Raw genomic sequence first — 10,728 nt, 5'->3', positions numbered from 1 at the left:
TTCTGACCAGAATGCAATTACATTTAGAACTCAATAACAAAAGATAGGTAAAACAAACCAAAAAAAAATAGCAATCATTTGAAAGTTGAAAATTACACATCAAACAAGAAATCACATTGGAAATACGATTTCAACGGACATAAATGAAAAGTCACTCATGAAAATTTGGGGGATGTAATAACGTAAGTAGTGCTTGCAAGGATATTCATGTCACCGAATCGAGCCGTGATAAAGGAAGTGAGGCTGAACTTCTGTATGCTGAGCCGGTGGTTTCCTCAAAGAAAAAGTCACCGGCTAAAAGGGACTTAATCTTTTTTTGAAATCTGCAGAGCCTGCACTATGATTTTCCTGTCGTGACTCGCAACAGAATTCTCAGAGCATCCGAGTCAGCTCGGACTCTCTGAGAAGCATCAGATCTGTTGAGACCCCAGGACCAAAGAGCAGAACTGTTTGGGTTGCCGTCTGGACCAGCGGAAGAGCCTTTTCACTCTAGACACGAATCAAAGCTGGCAGCGTTCTCAGTTCCTTGGCAAGTGTATTAGGGCAGGACAACAGGAGTTATACATGCTACCTCCAGAATTCAAAGAGGTTCAGCAAGTATTGTTCCAGCTTCTCTGTGGCTCTGGGCAAAATATGGAACACCTTTTATGAGACTTGGGTGAAAATATATTAACATATCTAACTTAGTAAAGGCGTACGTAGCCTTTCTAATGTGGCGGAGTCTTGTTTTCTCATGGATTTGTATTTTCACATGCTGCAAATATGGACTGTAAATATGTAAATATATGTAAATAGCAGGCATCTTGGGTGCCTGCTGTTTCCAGCTCTCTGGATCCTACTGGCTTGCCGTCACCAATGTAGTGGGTTAGCGTGCTGTCTTGAAGAGTGATGTGGCAGGAAGTCACATGCGACAAAGAACAAGAGCTAAATATCCTGAGCCAGGACGGCAAATGCGTCCTGCTGCCCCCTTCAAATGCAAGCCAGTGCATCTACTATTTTCTTAAATTGTTTATATACATTAAAAACAACTACATGCCCCTTCATGATTCCCATTTTCTATATTCTCTTCATTTTTAAAATTTTATTTTTTAATGAAAACTTACATTCAATATTATTTTATGTTAGTTTCGGGTGTTCAGCAGGTGGTTAGAAAATCATATACTTTACAAAGCATTCCCCTAGATATTTCAAGTACCCTCCTGGCACCGTACACAGCTGCTACAATCCTGAGACAGGTTAGTGAGCCAGAAACAAGGGAAACTGAGGCAAATAGTTAAACATCCAGGCAGTTTACAGCTGCCTAGTAAATCTCAAAACCTTATCATCCCTAACCGAGGACACTTAAGAGTAAATAATTTACATTTCTCTTCCCCAACCAGAGGGTAAATAGCTAGTAATCACCCTAATCGGGGAGATAGATAACAGAAATCCAGTGATTGCCATTCATGCCAACCGTACCCCAAAATGATGAAATCAGAGGCTTTTGGTGCACCAGCATAAAGCTGATAAATATTCTATTGAGACCCTCCCCTAAGACCTTCCCTAAAACCCCAGCCTCTAGAAAACAGGGAAGAAGCCTCAAGACAAAGACCCAGGGCAGGCTCTCTCTGAGATACACCCACGCCTTTCTTCCTTCTCAGGTGTGCACCTTCACTCTCCTCTCCTCAACTTTCTAAAGGCCCCTTTGAGACTTGCAACCAGGGGAGCAACGGGCAGCAGCAGCAACTCCTCCTGGGCTGAGCCTCTGGACCTGTCTCCGAGGTCTCCTCCTCTCTGGCTTTGCAGTGAGCTGACAGCAGCTCACTTCTGTGGCTCACTTCTTTCCTGGAATGTTTCCAGAGAGCCGAAGCACAGCACCGCCCGGGCTCTCTCCTGTGGCTTCGTCCACCCTAAGCCCTTCCTTGTCTCACCGTCCCTGGCTTTAGTAAACATACTCTCAAAATCTCCTGGACTCACGTTGTAAGATCTTTCCTGCATGAAGTCAAGAATCTACAGAGCACAGACCTGAATCTACCTGAGGCAGACCTGCTCCAGGCAAAGTCCCTTCCCAGTGACATTGTGCACTATATTCCCTGTGCTGTACTTTACATCCCCATGATCTATGTTATCATTAAGCAGGTTCGTTACAGTACTCACTTGGTCCCCCAGAACTTCACTCTCAGAGGCCACGAGGTCCTAGATGGCTGCCATTATGTTCTATGAGCTGCTGCCTGCCCATCCTGGAGTGTAAATATGATTCTCCTTTACCTTGTCTTACCCTTGTAACTAACAGTGTATTCTCCACAGTTCCCTGCAATCCACTCTGTGGTTGTAATTCCGAATCGGTTAAAGTTCTTATGTAGAAAGCAATAGAAACGGACTCTGACTAACTTAAACAATATGAAAGGATTAATTTGAGATTCTGGAGAGCGGCCAGCATCAAAGTAAAAGATGAACAATGAGTCCTCAGAGGGGAAAGGAACCAGCACAGTTTCAGGGATCTTAACCTCGGGAAGCCATGGACTCGCCAATGATTCATCTAGAATCACCTTTCCTCCCGGGGTGTGTCTTTCCAAGTCAAATTATGGAAAAGAAAATAGATTGATTTAGGAGTGCCTGAAGGAAGTGATACTGGGCGGGGTAAAACGATGCATTGTATAATACAACATTATAAAACTCAATAATGCATTCAAATACAAGCCTGTTTTTGGAACTATGAAATATCCAGCACATGGAAGGATGGAAACCTACTATGTTCTAGTAACCAAAAATATTCACTATTGTTATTTGCGTAAATAGTATTTTCCTCCACAAATTAAGGAAATACTGCAGATAATTTAAAACATTTCAAATGTACACAACAGATTAAAATTGCCCACAAACATGCATATAAAAAGAATATTAAATTTTGGTGTTCGTGCTTTCTTTAATATTTTTTAAGTTAAAGGTTTTTCTTTTTTTCCTAAAAAAAGACAAAGGGAAATAAATACAAACTGTGGAGGAAACATGGGCCATTTACGAAAACTGACAAGCTTGGGGCCGGCCTGCGTGGCAGCCTCACAAACTCAGAGACCAAAGTAACCACAGAGCAGGGTCTGAAATTAAAGCTGTCCTGTTAAAATGGAGTCCCGGTGGTTAGTCTTGTCCTTGGCCTGTATCTTTCTTGACTAGGGTCTAACTGAGCCTGTTTATTGTCTTTTTGCATCTTGGATAACACACCTTTGGAATGGCAGGATGATTTCCTTTTCCAGACCCCTCCCGGCACAATCTCCCACCAGACCAGGAGACCACAGGGCCCCTCCTTGTTACTGTTATGATGTTCAGTGTTAACTGTTAATTGCCCTATACCTACTGGTGTAGAAGAAGCATATGTCCTATTTGTTTTACCTTTTGTCCAATCCCAGAGATCCCCTCGCCTTTCCTTCCTCCCACCTCCCTAACCTACCACCAAGGATTTCGTGTGAGCCTTTATGCTTTCTCCTTTGACTGTAATGCCTAAAATGAGGCACCAAACCGCCGTTCTCTGGAGCATTTTCTCAATGCCTTGAGATTTTGCTTCCTGGCAATTGTTGTGAATTTGGCTCAAATAAGCTCATAAAATCTGGTACAGGTTTGAACTTTTCATTTACATAGTTAATTAAACAGATTCTTCGTTACTGGAAATGTAAAGGACGAGCACAAGTTAAAAGCACCTTGTGACAGACCTGCTGGGAGGTCCCGATCATGAGTCACTTCAGGGGCCATCCCCAGGGTGTCACTGGTGTTGAATCAAGTCATCTCTCCGTATACAGAGTTTGCAGTGTTTACTGAGATATAAATATTTTTACTTACGATAATACGTAAGACTACTCTGCAAGTTCAATTTAAAAGCTCTTTAATATCATATGTTATTTCCACCATAATAAATTGACTTTCATAAAGTTTTTTATTACAAATGTAATACATGCTGATTACATTAAAGTAGTATATGCAATATAAGCAAATGTTTCCTATAATTGACCCCCTGTGATAATCGCTGTTACAAGTTTGAGATTTCCCCTATCACTCCCACAGGCATATACAAAAATATGTTAATTTTTATTTTCTAAAAATATTTTATTTATTTAATTTTAGAGAGCAGAGGGAGAGAGAGAAAAAGAGGGAGAGAAACATCAACATGAGAGAGAAACATCAATTGGTTGCCTCTTAGATGTGCACCAACTGGGACCGAACCTGCAACCCGGGCACATGCTCTGACCAGGTATCGAACCTGCAATCTCTCACGTTCGGGGACAATGCCCAACCCACTGAGCCCCACCAGTTAGGGCCAAAATATGTTAATTTTTTAAAAGATACAATCTATAATCCAACCGCTGAAAAGGAAGGATAAATATGTAACATGACAGAGGTGCTTATGACCAGAATGACAAAAATAATACCATGTATAAATGTATCAAATTAACATTGACACCTTAAATTTCCACAATGTTATATGTCAAATATCTTTCAATAGAAAATATATAGAAGAAATATAAAGCTCAGGATAATATTTTTTCATAGCATCTGTTCATTAATTCACTCAACAACTATGTATTGAATGTGCACTATGTGCCCAACGCAATGCTCTACTAGGCAGTGGGGATCCACAGAGAACCAAGCAGATGCAAATCCCTGCCCACATGGAGCTTACATTGCACTGGGAGAAACAAGACAACAAATAAAATCAATGGTAAAACACACACGTTATAAAACAGAAAAGGGAGCTAGGAAGGAACAGGAATGGGATTCCTGTAGGTGCTCCATGGCTGCTATCCACTTAGCACAAACCTACTCAGTGCCTTAAAGCAACACACATTGATTATTTTACACTTCTGGAGGGCAGAAGTCCGAACCGGGTCTTACTGGGTTAAAACCAAGTGTTGGCAGGGATGCATTCCTTCCAGAAGCTCGAGAGGAAAACCTGTTTCCTTACGTCTTCCAGCCTCTAGAGCCTTCTTGCCTTCCTTGGCTCCAGGCCTCAGCCTCAGTCTCATCACTCTGCTGCTGCTTCACAGCCGCACCTCCTCATCGGGCCCTCCGGCCTCCCCCGTTCACTGGTCAGCGCCCTCCCGACGACAGCCGGCCCACCTGCACGACCCAGGCTTCCCTTATCTCGAGATCTTTCACTGAATCACTTTTGCAGTTACTTTTGTTATCCAGGTAACACGTTCACAAGTTCTGGTGATTAAGATGTGGACGTCTTTGGAGGGCCATTGTTTGGGCTAACACGGAAGTCCTCCATGAGAAGGTGCCCTTTTCAGGGGGGACATGAAGGGAAAACAGAGCAAGTCACGAAGAGACCAGTGGGGAGAGGGACTGCAGCAGAGGGAGCGGCGGTGCAGACTTGTTTGAGAGACAGGGCTGCAGCCGGTGGACTGAATCAGCAAAAGCAGATGAGATCCCAGGTAGTGGGGTTGTGGCTAGGGTCACACTATGTAGGGCCTTGTGACAACTTTGGCTTTTACTCTGAGGGCGATGAGTCCTTGCAGAGGTGGGTTTTTTTAAATCTTTTTAAAAATATTTTATTTATTTATTTTTAGAGAGAGAGGAAAGGAGTGAGAGAGAGAGAGAGAAGCATCAATGTGTGGTTGCCTCTCACATGCCCCCCACTGGCGACCTGGCCCCAACCCAGGCATGTGCCATGACTGGGAATTGAACCAGCGACCCTTTGGTTCACAGGTTGGCACTCAATCCACTGAGCCACACCAGGCAGGGCAGTCCTTGCAATTTTAAGTAGAGAAGTGACATCAGCTAAGTATATATTTTAACGGAATCACTCTGGCTGCTGTGTGGCAAATTCACTGAAAGTTGGGCAAAACTGGAAAATTGGAGACTAGCATGCATCCGTTATCTATAGCTACGGAACAAGCTACCCCTAAATGTACAGAGTTTACAACAAAACTTTATTGTTTTTCCTGATTCTGTGGGATGATTGTATGTTCCTGGGCTTCGTGGTAGCGACGGCTGGGGTTGCAATTTCCAAGATAGTTTCACTGCTGTGTCTGGTACCTCAGCTGGGTAGGTTGTAAGGAATGGGGGCTGGTCAGACTTCTTGCACGGTGGCTCCAGGTTCTAAGGGAGCTAAGGGGGAAGCTGTCAGGCCGGTTAAGGGCTAGGTCTGCGACTGGCCCAGTACCACTGCCCCCATATTTAATTAGTCAGAGCAAATCAGGGCCCAACTCAGTGTTAGAAGGGGAATGGACTCCACCTCTTAACGAGGATAGACATCCGTGTTCGGTTAGAAGGCACTGCAGTGCTTCAGGTGAGAGATGACAGCTTGGGCTGAGGGCTAACAGTAGAGTCTGGGGAGATTGGCTGTATTCTCAATATGTGTCGAAGGTAGAGCCAAAAAAATTTAGAAATACTGTTTTAGTCAGCTTGGGCTGCCATAACAAAATACTGTAGACTGGGTGGCCTAAACAACCAGTTTGTTCGCTGACGGGGCTGGGGCTGCAAGCCCAAGATCAGAGCGTCAGGATGGTCAGGTTCTGGCGATGCCTTTCTGCTTGGCGTGCACACGGGCACCTGCGTGCTGCGTGCTCGCACGGCCTTTCCTCGGCGTGCGCATGTGGAGTCACATAGATTGCTCTCATCCTGTTCTTTTTTAAAAAAAAAAATTCAAGTAGATCTTAGAGACAGAGAGAAAGTAAGAGAGAGAACACCTATCCACTGCTCCATGCATCCACGCACACACTGGCTGCCTCCTGTGTGAGCTCTGACCGGGGCTCGAACCTACAACCCTGTGGGTATTGGGATCATGCTCTAACCAACTGAGCCACCCGGCCAGGGCTCGTCCTCTTCTTATAAGGCCATCAGACCTGCTGGATTATGCCTTTATTTAACCTTAATACCTCTTAAAAGCCCTATCTCCAAATACTGTCACATTAAAAGCCCTATCTCCAAATACTGTCACATTAAAAGCCCTATCTCCAAATACTGTCACATTAAAAGCCCTATCTCTAAATACTGTCACATTGAGGGTCAGGGCTTCAACATATGCACTTTGGGGGCTACAGCTGAGTTTATAGCAAACAGCATGTGGAATGTGAAAGAGAGAGGAGTCAAGGATGACTAGTTTTTAGGCCTGGTCAATTGGAAAAAGAGGTTTGCATGATCTGAAGTAGGGAGTAAGGCCGAGAGATGGGTCTTGGGGGACGATGTGGAGGTTGGACATTTTGATTTGATCAGGGGGAGACACTGCATTGGTGACGTGATAGGAGTCTGGACTGGATGTGGGTTTTCAGTACTGGGGATGTAAAGTGAGGACTCTAGGATTCTAGACAGTATTTAAACCCCAAGAATGGGATCAGTGAGAGAGTTAAGAGGGGTCAACTGGAGATCGTCTTCTGCAGCAGATTACCGTGAAGGAGTTGGGGGAGGTGAGGAGGACCAGTGAAGGACTCGGCAGGATGGGCTAGTGAGGCAGAAGGGAAGTCAAGGGAGTGTGGTGTCTGGAGTGACACAGAAAATGACAGCCGTAGGTCCAGCGAGAGGGGGAATGAGTACGGCATCGTGGAAGTCGTAGGTGACCCCGCCAAGAGCAGTTTTGGAGGCGCGACAGCCTGACCAGAGAGGGACTGAGCAAGAACGGGAGCTCATGTAGGGGTTTGCCCAGGGAGCCCCGGAGAACTGGTGTGTAAGCTGCGGACCAAGTGGACTCAGGAGATGTATTTGAAGAAGGACGATATGACAGCATGTTTGTGCAGTGATGCAAATGATGCAGGAAAGAGCGAAAGAAAAAAAATAACGTAGAAAAGGGAACAGTTTCTAGCACACAGGGAAGGGGAAAGACCCCAGACACGGGCATGGCTCACTGTTCACCCCCTTCAAGTCCACGATCCGTGTCCCCTTCCCAGTGAGGTCTCTCCTGACCCCGACTCCCACCCCAGGAAACCCTGTCCTTCACCCTTTGTGGAATTATTGGTCGTGCAGTAATTCTAGTTTTAAATCTTTGAAACTGCCAAACTGTCTTCTACAGAGGCTGCAAGATTTTACATCCCTCCAACAATGAATGAGAGTTCCAATTTCCGCACACCCCCCACTAACGCTTGCATTTTTGTATTAGAGCCACGCTAGTGGATGAGAAGTGGTATCTCACCGTGGTTTTGCCGATCCCGTTTACACCCTCAAATGTCGACTTCCCTCTTCCGTAAAGAACCAAACATCATTTTCTCCCAGTGCGTTCTAGCAGGGCTTGAAAAACAGATCCGCGGGCTGGAATGCGTACACTTCAGGAGAACGCTTTGGACCCTACACGTTCCTTTTAAATATTAGAGTACCCCACGACAATGCCGTCACCTCTCCCTCGCCCCCCAGTTTCTGTAATCACTACGTAATACCATAAATGCTGCAACCGTCTCTTAAGGGCCTATTTTTCTTCTCTTACTTTATTATGTGATTTATTTTCAATACCCAAAAGCAGTTTTGACATGTGACTTTTTTTTTTCCCTGTAAAGGTGACAAGCATATTTTTAAACAGAATAAAAACAGGTGCGTCCCGAAGGCTTCGCGTTTTACTCAGAGTCCAACGTGGGCACCTGGAATGCAACAACAGGCGGAGGGAAGCACGCCCTTATGGGAGTAAGGTCTCCCGGAAAATCTTCACCTTCCTCTCCCTGCCCTGGGGTGATCATTTTCTTTGAAAAAGAACCAAAAACATGTTTTGCTGAATACCAAACTATGTGTGTGCGTCTGGAAGAAGAGAACGAGGAGACAGTCAGGCGGGGATGCCTGTCGCAGGTCGTCACGCGGGTGGGAGGGGGTGGGGGGGAGGTATTTCCGGACAAAGGAGCAGCTGTGTGGGAACACCTGGGGTGGGGGCGTATGCAAATAAGTGCTGGGAAAGTGTTCCTGGGACTCAGCTCCACTGAGTACTCTGAGAAGTCATCACAGGTAAGGAAACGCAGGGTTCTAATTGGTGCATTCAAGGGAAGCAGTGAAAAGCAGTGCGGGCGACTGTGGTCGGACGTGTGAGCAGGGGTGGTGGCCAGAGGGGGCAGAGGGAGGTGGCCGACACCGGTTTTGGAGAGCTGAGGTCTCGGGAACTGCTCTTCCAGTGGAGTTAGGAATAATGCCCTTTCTCCGGACTATGGTAAAATAGGTATCGACTCTAAAAATTTCATAGCTTCCTGGTTTTCTTGGATCTGGAGGGCGTCACACTAAAATGACTACATTTATATCAGAGCTGGCTTTTACCGCCCTCATGGTCTCGCAATCTCTCATCAAAGGAGGGGTGGGGGTTATGTGACGAGGGTCAGACCTCGCACACACTGAGAGTTATTTGCTCAACATCCATGAGCCAAGATGTCAGCCGGGGTCCTCAGGGGTTTAGCCGCAAGGAGTCTGGCCAATCCACCCATGTATTATGCAAAGGGCGGCCAACGTACACGCGGTGGTGGTTACGTTCTGGCTTCAGAGCGGGCGAAGTCCCCTAGAGATGACCTGCAAACCTGCCTGTGACACTCGCGTCGGGGACTTGAAACGGCCGTCCCGCCACGTCCTGGCCAAGCCCTTTCACTGACTGTTCCCGTGTTCTTCAGGTCACGGGGAGGAATGCTAGGTGCCCACAACGTGGAGGTGATTTAGAGACACGGTAACAGGACACACGAGTGTTTTCCCAGCTCGGCCCAGGTCACCGGGTTTCCGAGCCTTAGTCTGAGCTTGTGTCTAGAGGACGCTGGGCTGCTGCCGCTCAGCCGCCCATCCCGAGGGCGGACGGCCATTCCACGAACGCTTACGGAGGCTCGCAGGGGCACAGTGCTAGAGGGCGCGGGGGAGAGGCGGAGGAGGGCTGGGGGGGAGAGGCGGGGGGAGGGCTGGGGGGGAGAGGCGGGGGGAGGGCTGGGGGGGAGAGGCGGGGGGAGGGCTGGGGGGGAGAGGCGGGGGGAGGTGGGCACGGAGTCTAGGACATCTGTTAAGACCTGACAGAACCTGCCCACCATAGAAAGCTCACGATTTAGCGGCACACAACTGTTACAACCACTGACCTCTATTTTATTTGCTTGAGAGGCGGGTATCGAAGGTCATATATTAATTGCGCATTTACTACGTGAAAGACACTCTTCTACGGGCCTCAGTAGTAACTCACTGAGTCCTCAAACAATCCTCCGAGGCGGGTAGTGTTGTATCCCTTCTTCACAATAAAGAAACTGAGGTTCAGGGATTCATTACTTCTTCAAGGTCACACAACCTCTGGTTGAGGGGCTGGGATTTGAACGCAGGCAGTGTGGCTCCGGAGAGCCCGGGGAAAAGGAGTCAAGGAGGAGAGGAGAGGAGGAGGAGAAAGTGGAGGAAGGGCAGAGGGCGCACGGGGAGGGGAACAGAAGGTGGGAAGGTGGGCTTTTACGTTCTCAGAGGAAATGCTAGTTACACCATCCATTTACTGATTGTGTATTTCCATCACTTTAGCTCCTAAAGTCACCGCCATGAAGAAGTTCAAAAGATACTTGGGGCCCTGGCCCGGGCAGCTCCGGCGGGTTAGAACATTGTCCGCATACACCAAGGTTGTGGGTTCGATTCCCCCGCTCACAGCACACGCAAGGATCAACCAATCCCAAGTAAGTTCGTACCGCTTATTTATGAAGGCATAAGTGGAACAACAAATGGATGTTTCTCTTCTCTAAAATCAATCAATTAATCAACACATAGAAACTACCTCGGTGAGGTTTAAGCCTAGATCCTAACGTGACCCCTCGCAGTTGCTCGGGGAGACTTTCCTCCCAGCCTGGCTCT

Source organism: Phyllostomus hastatus, unplaced genomic scaffold (genome assembly GCF_019186645.2).
Source record: "Phyllostomus hastatus isolate PE091 unplaced genomic scaffold, TTU_PhHast_1.1 phas_contig_148, whole genome shotgun sequence".
Lineage (NCBI taxonomy): Eukaryota > Metazoa > Chordata > Mammalia > Chiroptera > Phyllostomidae > Phyllostomus > Phyllostomus hastatus.
The sequence above is the reverse complement of the archived record's forward strand: the minus strand, read 5'-3'. Positions refer to the sequence as shown.